The following is an 11,834-nucleotide window of genomic DNA, read 5'->3' as shown; positions in this document are numbered from 1 at the left end:
TAAAATATGCAAAGTATTAGGTGTTGTAGCAATTTTTAGGTTTTGGTTGCTTCTTTGTGTCTGATAAAAGCTCTGCATTTTTTGGCTACAGTTTGCCTACTGCTGCCAGTTCACCAATTTGAAGAGAATTGTTGCCGAAGAGCCAGACTTCATTGTGGATTTAAATTCTTTCAAGCCAGACTAGCCCAAGCTCGAGTACCCGCAACAATCAACTTAGTAAGCCAACTCCATAATTGTTTTGTGTTTTCATCTCATTCTGTTTAGCCATATTAACCTTTTATTCACTTCATCTTTCTATTTCTGGTTGAAAAACAGCTTTGATTGTGGTTATTTTGGAGTGCTATACTTTGAAAATTTTGATGGCAAGAGGATGAAAGATTTTAAGAAGGTATAAATAGATAACCATGTTTTTTGTGTACCTTTTCATGTGCTGCGTGTCTGATAAACGCCTCTTTTTTCTCTTTTTTTGCAGCAAAATATGCTTGATGTGCGGAAGTACCTTTCTTCAAAGTTGTTTTACCATCCATTGAACAAGGTCTCACTGCTCATGTGCACAAGTCGATTGTAGGTCCTTGAAGATGGACGTTGCATTTGTTTTGGCCAGGACCTAGCGTGTAGATCATTTCCCGTTTTGTATCTCACGCCATCGTGCGTTATGTTCTTTTGGGCTTGGGCTTGCTGTAAAACTCAGTCAGTCTTTTGGGCTTGTGCTTGCTGTTAGGAGAATTCATAGCTTGTAGCAACAAAAGATAATTATGCGATCAAGCTTAAGTATGGTGTAAGAGTTTTGCTCTTGGTGTTTTTAACCATCAAGTTTCATGGAGATCCTTTTTTTTTTGTTTTTATATAAAATCCTTCATGTGTGTGCTATCTTCTTGTTATCTACTCGGAGCAGTTGTTTTGTCATTTTCTCGATGCTTAGTCGTAGCATCTGTTGCATTTTTTTGTCACAATTTACGAGAAAAGCATTGACAATAACAAGCAATTTTGGAACAACTAATGGAACAAAACAACTTGCTGGAAGAAGCATTCTTCTTATTTTTTTAACAATTTTTGTCATGTGGTTTTTGAGCATGAGCACATTTTCTTCTTGCTGTAAGAAGCATTCTGCTTGTTCTTTTCACCATGGTTGCAACAGTATTATTGCATACGTGGGTTTTAATGAACAATCATTATGAACCAAATTATCAGCAAAATTTGACAGAAAGCTTCACAATAGTTCACAACAAAATTTGACAGCAAGCTTCATAAGATTTCATGGCAAATTTATAGCAAGCTTCACAGCAAAATTATCATATAAAGTTCACAGAAGCTCACAACAAGCTTCTTATAAATTTCACAAAAGTTCACAACAAAATTTACACGAACAGTAAAGTTCACAAAAGTTCTTTTATAAAGTTCTCTTATAATATTCTTCCTATAAATATTATTCTTCCCTATAAATTCCACAAATGCTCAAAAGTCTCATACAAAGCTCCCAGCAAAAAGAAATTATCATATAAAGTTCTACTGAAGTTCACAAAAACAGTAGCATCATCTAACTATTTTGAGCATGTCCCTCAACTTTCATCATCGTAGCTTTAAAATGGAAGCATGATTGCATTGTGTGGCCTTCCTCGGAGAAAAATTGGCACTTTATTGCAAGATTAGCAGCTGTCATAGCCTTGTACTCCAGGACCGTCTCGCAGATTTTGATTGTGTGTTCTTCCTCATAGCAAAATGAACAAGTTATTTTTCTTCTTAGTTTAGACTTGCTCACTGACTCCATATTCGAGTCCTTTTACTATCTTTATTGGCTCCTCTTTTCTTCCCTTTTTGCGTCTTTCTGAAGCTTCTTCTTATGCTCATCTTCTCGCTTCTCTAACAATGTCTTCTTTCTCTTTATGCGCTCACACGACCGACCTTGTTTTGACACACGAGCAGGATTTTGTAGCGGTGGTCATGATTGAGGGTTTGCTCCAGTTGCATCATTGACTTTACTTGTTTGAGGTACTTGTTGTTGTTGCACAACCTCTTCCCTTTGCATTTGCTTCTTTTTCATCGAAGCAACAACTCCCGAGAGCTTCTTGATTACATCCGAGACAAGGTCGTAAGCTCGATCAACGGAGCATGCTTTTGCTGCAGTGTGTTCATATCTCTGCACAATGAGTTGTACTTAAAGGTGTTTGTTTCTGCTAGCCCAAAGTCAAGGAACCTTCCATATGTGTCCATGTTTGTTGTAGCTGCTTCTGACCACCTTTCTAGCATGTATCTACTTGGAATTTCTTGCACATCCAGCTGTATCATCACCTTATAATGTGTGAATAAAGCACACCATTCATCTCAAAGTAATGGAAGCTGCAAGAGTACAACCCCTCCCCCAACACAGCATGCACCCGATACACTTTTGGATTCTCATAAAGGCTTGAGAAAATCTCGAACTTCACACCTTCATACTCAAGGTTAGGCACTTGGTTTATTATGTATCGAGTTGATGCTGTAACTTGCTGTTGAAACTTGCCAAAAATGACGCGTGTGTAGAACTTAACGACTTGATGCTCTATATTATACCTACATTAAACAAGTATGTTTATGTTATTTTTCAATTTTTTTGCTGCAAGGAAGCATGCATAAAATTGAATTGTTTTGTTCTTTTTTCTTTGTACGTACCGCCCCCAAAGTGTTGTTGTTGTTGCCTCTCCAGTGAAAGAAGCATTATCTTTAAGATATAGCATCATTTCTTGTAGCAGTTCATACTGCCTTACAAATGTTGAGAGTTCTATGGATGCACCAATGTCTTGAAATAAGAATTCAGTCCCTCCGATCTCCCCGTTGTGCTCGTGAATGGAAAGAAATTCGTCTTGAAGTATGCAGGAGCCAATGTTTGTCGGCATTCCCACATGTTTTGCAAGTGCCTATTTTCTGTGTACTCAAAGCAATGCAGCATGTGCTGCCATGTTTCTTAAAATTGATCAACTGTCTCTGAGTCATTGATGCACTCATAGAATACTTTTCAAATATCGAATTCCTAGTAAGCATCCTCCCGAGTTTATCACGAGCCTTGTGTTGTACATGCCACTTGCAACACCTATGGACTGTGTGAGGGAACACCTTAGAAATTGCATTTTCCATTGCTTTTCACTGGTTCGTCATAAGGTTTGTCGGGTATTCATTGTTCATAGCAAGCAACCATTGTTCGAAGACCCACTTGAAGGTTTCCATTTGCTCATTTGGAAGCAATGCACAACCTAGTACAATGGTCTGAAGATGGTTGTTGATGCCAATTATTGGAGCAAATTGCACATTGTATTTGTTGGTGCAAAAGGTTGTATCAAAGAAGACACAGTCCTTGTACTTTGGGTATAGTGCTCTTGTTCTTCCATCCACCCAAAACAATGCTTCCATTGCATTTGTCTCCTTATTCACTTGTGTTGCATAGAAGAATTGTGGGCTTTCAGCTTGTCTTCTCTTAAAATATTCAACTATCATGGCCATGTTCTAAAATGACATGATTTGTCGCATCTCGGATCATGCATTCGAAACATCTCTCTTCACATAACCAAGGCGCCTATGATCACCTCCATGACAATCTCCAAAAATACCCATGGAATCTGAGGTTGACAAGTTGCGTTCATGCAAAGCCATTATCATTTGGTGGTCTTCTCGCGGAATCTATCTGTGAGACTGATAAAACCTAACTTTCTCTTCCTGCTACACCAGAGGATGGCTATGCTCTTCTGTAAAACATGTGACAGTCCATTTGTTATCTTGGAGCACAACAATCATGTGTGCCTTGCAATCATGGCGTTGCAACATGTTCCTTTTTCGTGTCACTTATGTTCATCAAAAGGCTAGGCCGACTACTAGCATTGTTGCACTATGTTGTAATGCTCTTTGTAGTGCTAGCAGATTGACTTTGGTCACCACCTTTTCGGGCATGGACACATGTGAAAGTCCCGTTGTTTAACTTTTGCGGTCCTCTTGCATGGCTGTTCTTCGAAGCAGATGTTCTGATCCCAAACCCATGGCTGGAAGCATACTTATTGTAGTAAGCTCTTGCATTGCCAATTGTATCAGAAGTCATGCCCACATATGGAACAAGTGACTGCGATGATATTGCATCATCATATCCATCATCATTATCCTGTTGCACATCCAAAACACTAACCATCCCTTCCATAATCACTGCATTTCTAGCAGAAATTTGCTCCCAGATGTAGCTCTCATCATCATCAACTCCACCTCCAGCAACCTACATTTTGTTTCAATGTTACATATGGAAAAGGCACAAAATTATGAGCATAAAGAATGTAGAATGGTACAGTTTATATCATGCTACAACTGCTACTACAATTACGAGCATATTTCCAACAATATCTGTTGGGTAACATAGCATAAAGTCAAAAAAAATCCTACGCATATTCAGATCTTCCTATGGAGAGACCAGCAACGAGAGAGTGGTGAGTGCATCTTCATACCTTTGAAGATCGCTAAGTGGAAGCGTTACTAGAACGCGGTTGATGGAGTCATACTCGCGGCGATTCAGATATAGTGCCGAACCACGGCACCTCCGCGTTCAACACACGTGCAGCCCGGTGATGTCTCCCGCACCTTGATCCAGCAAGGAGGAGGGAAAGGTTGGGGAAGATCTCCGGCAGCACGACAGCGTGGTGTCAATGGAGAGACGAGGTCTCCTGGCAGGGCTTCGCCAAGCACCGACAGAGAGGAGGAGGAAGATGATCAGGGCTGCGCCGAGGGAGAGGGAAAACGGTGTCTCCAAAAGCCCAAAAGTGCCCACTATATATAGGGGAAGGGAGGGGCTGCGCCCCCTTGAGGGTTTCCCTCACCTGGGAGGGGCGGAAGCCCTAGATGGGGGGAGGTGCGGCGGCCAAGGGGGGAGGAGGGGTGGCGCACCCTTCTGGTGGGCCTTAGGCCCACCTGCGCTAGGGTTCCCTCCCTCTCCCTTCTTCTTGCGCCATGGGCTGAGTGGGGGGGGGGGGGGGCGCACCAGCCCACCTAGGGGCTGGTTCCCTCCCGCACTTGGCCCATCTAGCCTCCCGAGATTGTTGCCCCCTTTCGGTGGACCCCCGGGGCCACCTCCGGTGGTCCCGGTACGTTACCGATGACGCCCGAAACACTTTCGGTGTCCGAAACCATCCGTCCTATATATCAATCTTTACCTCCAGACCATTCCGGAGCTCCTCGTGATGTCCGAGATCTCATCTGGGACTCCGAACAACTTTCGATAACCTCGTATAACAATTCCCTATAACCCTAGCGTCATCGAACCTTAAGTGTGTAGACCCTGCGGGTTCGGGAGACAAGTAGACATGATCGAGACACCTCTCCGGCCAATAACCATCAGCGGGGTATGGATACCCATGGTGGCTCCCACTTGCTCCACAATGATCTCATCGGATGAACCACGATGTCAAGGATTCAATCAATCCCGTATACAAGTCTCTTTGTCTGTCGGTATAGAACTTGCCCGAGATTCGATCGTCGGTATACCTATACCTTGTTCAGTCTCGTTACCGGTAAGTCTCTTTACTCGTTCCATAGCACGTCATCGTGTGACTAACTCCTTTAGTCACATTGAGCTCATGATGATGTTCTACTGAGTGGGCCCAGAGATACCTCTCCGTCACACGGAGTGACAAATCCCGATCTCGATTCGTACCAACCCAACAGACACTTTCAGAGGTACCCGTAGTGCACCTTTATAGTCACCCAGTTACGTTGTGACGTTTGATACACCCAAAGCACTCCTACGGTATCCGGGAGTTGCACAATCTCACGGTCGAAGGAAAATACACTTGATATTAGAAAAGCTTTAGCAGACGAACAATACGATCTAGTGCTAGGTCTTGTCCATTACATCATTGTCCCAATGATGTGATCCCGTTATCAATGACATCTAATGCCCATGACCAGGAAACTATGATCATCTATTGACTAACGAGCTAGCCAACTAGAGGCTCGCTAGGGACACATTGTGATCTATTTATTCACACATGTATTACTGTTTCCTGTTAATACAATTATAGCATGAACAATAGACGATTATCATGAACAAGTAAATATGATAATAACCATTTTATTATTGCCTCTAGGGCATATTTCCAACAGTCTCCCACTTGCACTAGAGTCAATAATCTAGTTACATTGTGATGTATCAAACACCCATAGCATTATGGTGTTGATCATGTTTTGCTCGTGGAAGATGTTTAGTCAATGGGTCTGCGACATTCAGATCCGTGTGTACTTTACAAATCTCTATTACTCCACTCTGGACATGGTCCTGGATGGAGTTGTAGCAGCGTTTGATGTGCTTCGTCTTCCAGTGAAACCTGGGTTCCTTGGCTATGGCAATGTCCCCAGTGTTATCATAGAAGAGTGTCATTGGACCCGACGCGCTTGGAACCACTCCAAGGTCGGTGATGAGCTCCTTCATCCAAATTCCTTCATGAGCTGCTTCTGAAGCAGCTATGTACTCCGCTTCACATGTAGATGCTACCATGACTTCTTGCTTGCTGCTGCACCAGCTCACTGCCCCACCATTCAAAACATATACGTATCGGTCTGTGACTTAGAGTCATCCGGATCTGTGTCGAAGCTAGCGTCGACGTAACCCTTTACGACGAGCTCTTTGTCACCTCCATAAACGAGAAACATTTCCTTAGTCCTTTTTAGGTACTTAAGGATATTCTTGACCGCTGTCCAGTGTTCCATACCGGGATCACTTTGGTACCTCCCTACCAAACTTATGGCAAGGTTTATATCAGGTCTGGTAGACAGCATGGCATACATAAGAGAGCCTACGATTGAAGCGTAGGGGACATAACTCATCTTCTCTCTATCTGCTGCCGCGGTCGGCGACCGAGTCTTACTCAATCTCATACCTTGCAAAACTGGCAAGAACCCTTTCTTTGAGTTTTCCATATTGAACTTCTTCAATATCATCTCAAGGTATGTACTTTGCGAAAGACCTATGAGGCGTCTCGATCTGTCTCTATAGATCTTGATGCCTAATATGTATGCAGCTTCTCCAAGGTCCTCCATTGAAAAAATCTTGTTCAAATAGGCCTTTATGCACTCCAACATCTCTATGTCATTCCCCATCAATAATATGTCATCCACATACAGTATGAGGAAATCTACAGAGCTCCTACTCACTTTCTTGTACAGACAGGCTTCTCCATAAACCTGTATGAACCCAAACGCTTTAATCACCTCATTAAAGCAAATGTTCCAACACCGAGATGCTTGCACCAGCCCATAGATGGAGCGCTGGAGCTTGCACACTTTGTTAGGACCCTTAGGGTCGACAAAACCTTCTGGTTGCATCATATACAACTCTTCCTTAAGATTCCCGTTAAGGAACGCTGTTTTGACGTCCATTTGCCAAATTTCATAATCATAAAAGGCGACAATTGCTAACATGATTCGGACTGATTTCAGCTTCGCTACGGGAGAGAAAGTCTCTACGTAGTCAATTCCTTGAATTTGTCGAAAACCCTTTGCGACAGGTCGAGCTTTATAAACGGTTACATTACCGTTCGCATCAGTCTTCTTCTTGAAGATCCATTTATTTTCTATGGCTCGCCGGTCATCGGGCAAGTCCACCAAAGTCCATACTTTGTTCTCATACATGGATCCTATCTCGGATTTCATAGCTTCAAGCCATTTGTTGGAATCCGGGCCCGCCATCGCTTCTTCATAGTTCGAAGGTTCACCTTGTCTAACAACATGATTTCTATTATGGGGTTGCCGTACCACTCTGGTGCGGAGCGTACCCTTGTGGACCTTCGCGGCTCAGTAGTAACTTGATTCGAAGCTTCATGATCATTATCATTAACTTCTTCTTCAGTTGGTGTAGGCCCACATGAACAACTTCCCGCGCTGCGCTACTATCCTGTTCGAGAGGGGGTGTAATTACCTCATCAAGTTCTACCTTCCTCCCACTTACTTCTTTCGAGAGAAACTCTTTCTCTAGAAAGGATCTGTTCTTGGCACAAAGGTTTTACCTTCGGATCTAAGATAGAAGTTATACCCAATAGTTTCCTTAGGGTATCCTATGAATACGCATTTCTCCGCTTTGGGTTCGAGCTTTTCTGGTTGAAGTTTCTTCACATAAGCATCGCAGCCCCAAACTTTAAGAAACGACAACTTAGGTTTCTTGCCAAACCATAGTTCATACGGTGTCGTCTCAACGGATTTAGACGGTGCCCTATTTAAAGTGAATGCTGCAGTTTCTAATGCATATCCCCAAAATTATAGCGGTAAGTCGGTGAGAGACATCATAGATCGTACCATATCTAATAGAGTGCGATTACGACGTTCAGACACTCCGTTGCGTTGCGGTGTGCCAGGCGGCGTCAGTTGTGAAACGATTCCACACTTCCTTAGGTGTGTGCCAAAATCGTGACTCATATATCTCCTCCACGATCAGATCGTAGACATTTAATTTTTCTGTCACGTTGATTCTCAACCTCACTCTGAAATTCCTTGAACTTTTCAAACGTCTGAGATGTGTGCTTCGTCAAGTAGATATACCCATAGCTACTCAAATCATCGGTGAGAGTGAGAACATAATGATAACCACCGCGAGCTTCAACGTTCATTGGACCACACACATCAGTATGTATTATTTCCAATAAGTCGGTTGCTCTCTCCATTATTCCTGAGAATGGAGTCTTAGTCATCTTGCCCATGAGGCATGGTTCGCATGTGTCAAATGATTCAAAGTCAAGAGACTCTAATAGTCCATCAGTATGGAGCTTCTTCATGCGCTTAACGCCGATATGACCAAGGCGGCAATGCCACAAGTATGTGGGACTATCATTATCAACTATACATCTTTTGATACTCACACTATGAATATGCGTAACATCACGATCGAGATTCATCAGGAATAAACCATTCACCTGCGGAGCATGGCCATAAAACATATCACTCATATAAATAGAACAACCATTATTCTCTGACTTAAATGAGTAGCCGTCTCGCATTAAGCAAGACCCTGATACAATATTCATGCTCAAAGCTGGTACTAAATAACAATTATTAAGGTTTAAAACTAATCCCGACGGTAGATGTAGAGGTAGCGTGCCGACGGCGATCACATCGACCTTGGAGCCATTCCCGACGCGCATCGTCACCTTGTCCTTGGCCAGTCTCTGCTTATTCCGCAGTTCCTGCTTTGAGTTGCAAATGTGAGCAACAACACCAGTATCAAATACCCAGGAGCTACTATGAGCGTTGGTAAGGTACACATCAATAACATGTATATCACATATACCTTTAACGTTGCCGGCCTTCTTGTCCGCTAAGTATTTGGGGCAGTTCCGCTTCCAGTGACCCTTTCCCTTGCAATAGAAGCACTCAGTATCAGGATTGGGTCCATTCTTTTTCTTCTTCCCGACATCTGGCTTACCGGGCGCGGCAACGGCTTTGTCGTCTTTCTTGAAGTTCTTCTTACCCTTGCCCTTCTTGAAACTAGTGGTCTTGTTGACCATCAACACTTGATGCTCTTTCTTGATTTCTACTTCTGCAGACTTGAGCATTGAGTACAACTTGGGAATGGTCTTCTCCATCCCTTGCATGTTGTAGTTCAGCACAAAACCTTTGTAGCTTGGTGGGAGAGACTGGAGGATTCTGTCAATTATAGCATCATCCGGAAGTTCGACTCCAAGTGAAGTCATACGACCGTGTAACCCAGACATTTTGAGTATGTGCTCACTGACAAAACTGTTCTCCTCCATCTTAGAACTAAAGAACTTGTTGGAGACTTCATATCACTCGACATGGGCATGAGCTTTAAAAACTAGCTTCAACTCTTGGAACATCTCATATGCACCGTGTTGCTCAAAACGCCTTTGGAGCCCCATTTCTAAACTGTATAACATGCCACACCTAACCAGAGAGTAGTCATCACTCCGCGTTTGCCAGACGTTCAGAATGTCCTGGGCTGCTACGGGAGCGGGAGGGTCACCTAGCAGCACATCAAGGACATAAGCCTTTTTAGCTGCTTCAAGGATGAGCTTCAAGTTGCAAACCTAGTCCGCATTGTTGCTACCATCATCTTTCAGCTTGTTTTTCTCTAGGAATGCGTTGAAATTGAGGTTGACGTTGGCCATCTACAATATTTATAAAGACAACTTTTAGACTAAGTTCATGACAATTAAGTTCATTTAATCAAATTAAGTATGAACTCCCACTTAAATCGATATCCCTCTAGTCATCTAAGTGATACATGATCCATGTTGACTAACCAGTGTCCGATCATCACGTGAGACGGACTAGTTACCATGGTGAGCAACTTCATGCTGATCGTATTCAACCATATGACTCATGTTCGACCTTTCGGTCTCTTGTATTCAAGGTCATGTTTGTACATGCTAAGCTCGTCGAGTCAACCTAGGTGTTTCGCGTGTGTAAATCTGGCTTACACCCGTTGTATGCGAACATTAGAATCTATCACACCCGATCATCACGTGGTGCTTCGAGACAACGATCCTTCGCAATGGTGCACACTTAGGGGAATACGTTCTCGAAATTTTAAGAGGGATCATCTTATTATGCTACCGTCGTTCTAAGCAATAAGATGAAAAACATGATAAACATCACAATGCAATCATATAGTGACATGATGTGGCCATTACCATCTTTGCTCTTTCGATCTCCATCTTCAGGCATCGCATGATCATCATCGTCACCGGCGTGACACCATGATCTCCATCATCATGATCTCCATCATCGTGTCTCCGTGAAGTCATCACGGCAATTACTACTATCACTACTACTATAGCTAACCGTTAGCAATGAAGTAAAAGTAGTAAGCACATGGCGTTGCATCTCATACAATAAATTAAGACAACTCCTATGGCTCCTGCCGGTTGTCATACTCATCGACATGCAAGTCGTGAAACCTATTACAATAACATGATCATCTCATACATCATACATGCAACATCACAACTTTGGCCATATCACATCACATGTCAAACCCTGCAAAAACAAGTTAGACGCCCTCTAATTGTTGTTGCAAGTTTTACGTGGCTGATTTGGGTTTCTAGCAAGAACGCCTTCTTACCTACGTGACAGCCACAACGATGATATGCCAAAGCTATTTACCCTTCGTAAGGACCCTTTTCATCAAATCCAATCCGACTAGAGTGGGAGAGACAGACACCCGCTAGCCACCTTTATGCACGGTGTGCATGTCTGTCGGTGGAACCAGTCTCACGTAAGCGTACGTGTAAGGTCGGTCCGGGCTGCTTCATCCCACAATACCGCCGGAAAAGAATAAGACTAGTAGCAGCAAGCAATTGAAAAATCATCGCCCACAACCTTTTGTGTTCTACTCGTGCATAGAATCTACGCATAGAAAACCTGGCTCGGATGCCACTGTTGGGTAACGTAGCACAAATTCAAAAAATTTCCTACACATATTCAGATCTTCCTATGGAGAGACCAGCAATGAGAGAGGGGTGAGTGCATCTTCATACCTTTGAAGATCGCTAAGCGGAAGCATTACTAGCACGCGGTTGATGGAGTCGTACTCGCGGCGATTCAGATCGCGGTGTGATTCCGATCTAGTGCCGAACCACGGCACCTCCGCGTTCAACACACGTGCAGCCCGGTGATGTCTCCCGCACCTTGATCCAGCAAGGAGGAGGGAGAGGTTGGGGAAGATCTCCGGCAGCACGACGGCGTGGTGTCAATGGAGAGACGAGGTCTCCCGGCAGGGCTTCGCCAAGCACCGGCACAGAGGAGGAGGAAGATGAGCAGGGCTCGCCGAGGGAGAGAGAAAATTGTGTCTCCAAAAGCCCAAAAGTGCCCACTATATATAG

Source organism: Hordeum vulgare, chromosome 6H (genome assembly GCF_904849725.1).
Source record: "Hordeum vulgare subsp. vulgare chromosome 6H, MorexV3_pseudomolecules_assembly, whole genome shotgun sequence".
In the NCBI taxonomy this organism is placed as follows: domain Eukaryota; kingdom Viridiplantae; phylum Streptophyta; class Magnoliopsida; order Poales; family Poaceae; genus Hordeum; species Hordeum vulgare.
Note: the sequence above shows the minus strand (reverse complement) of the source record.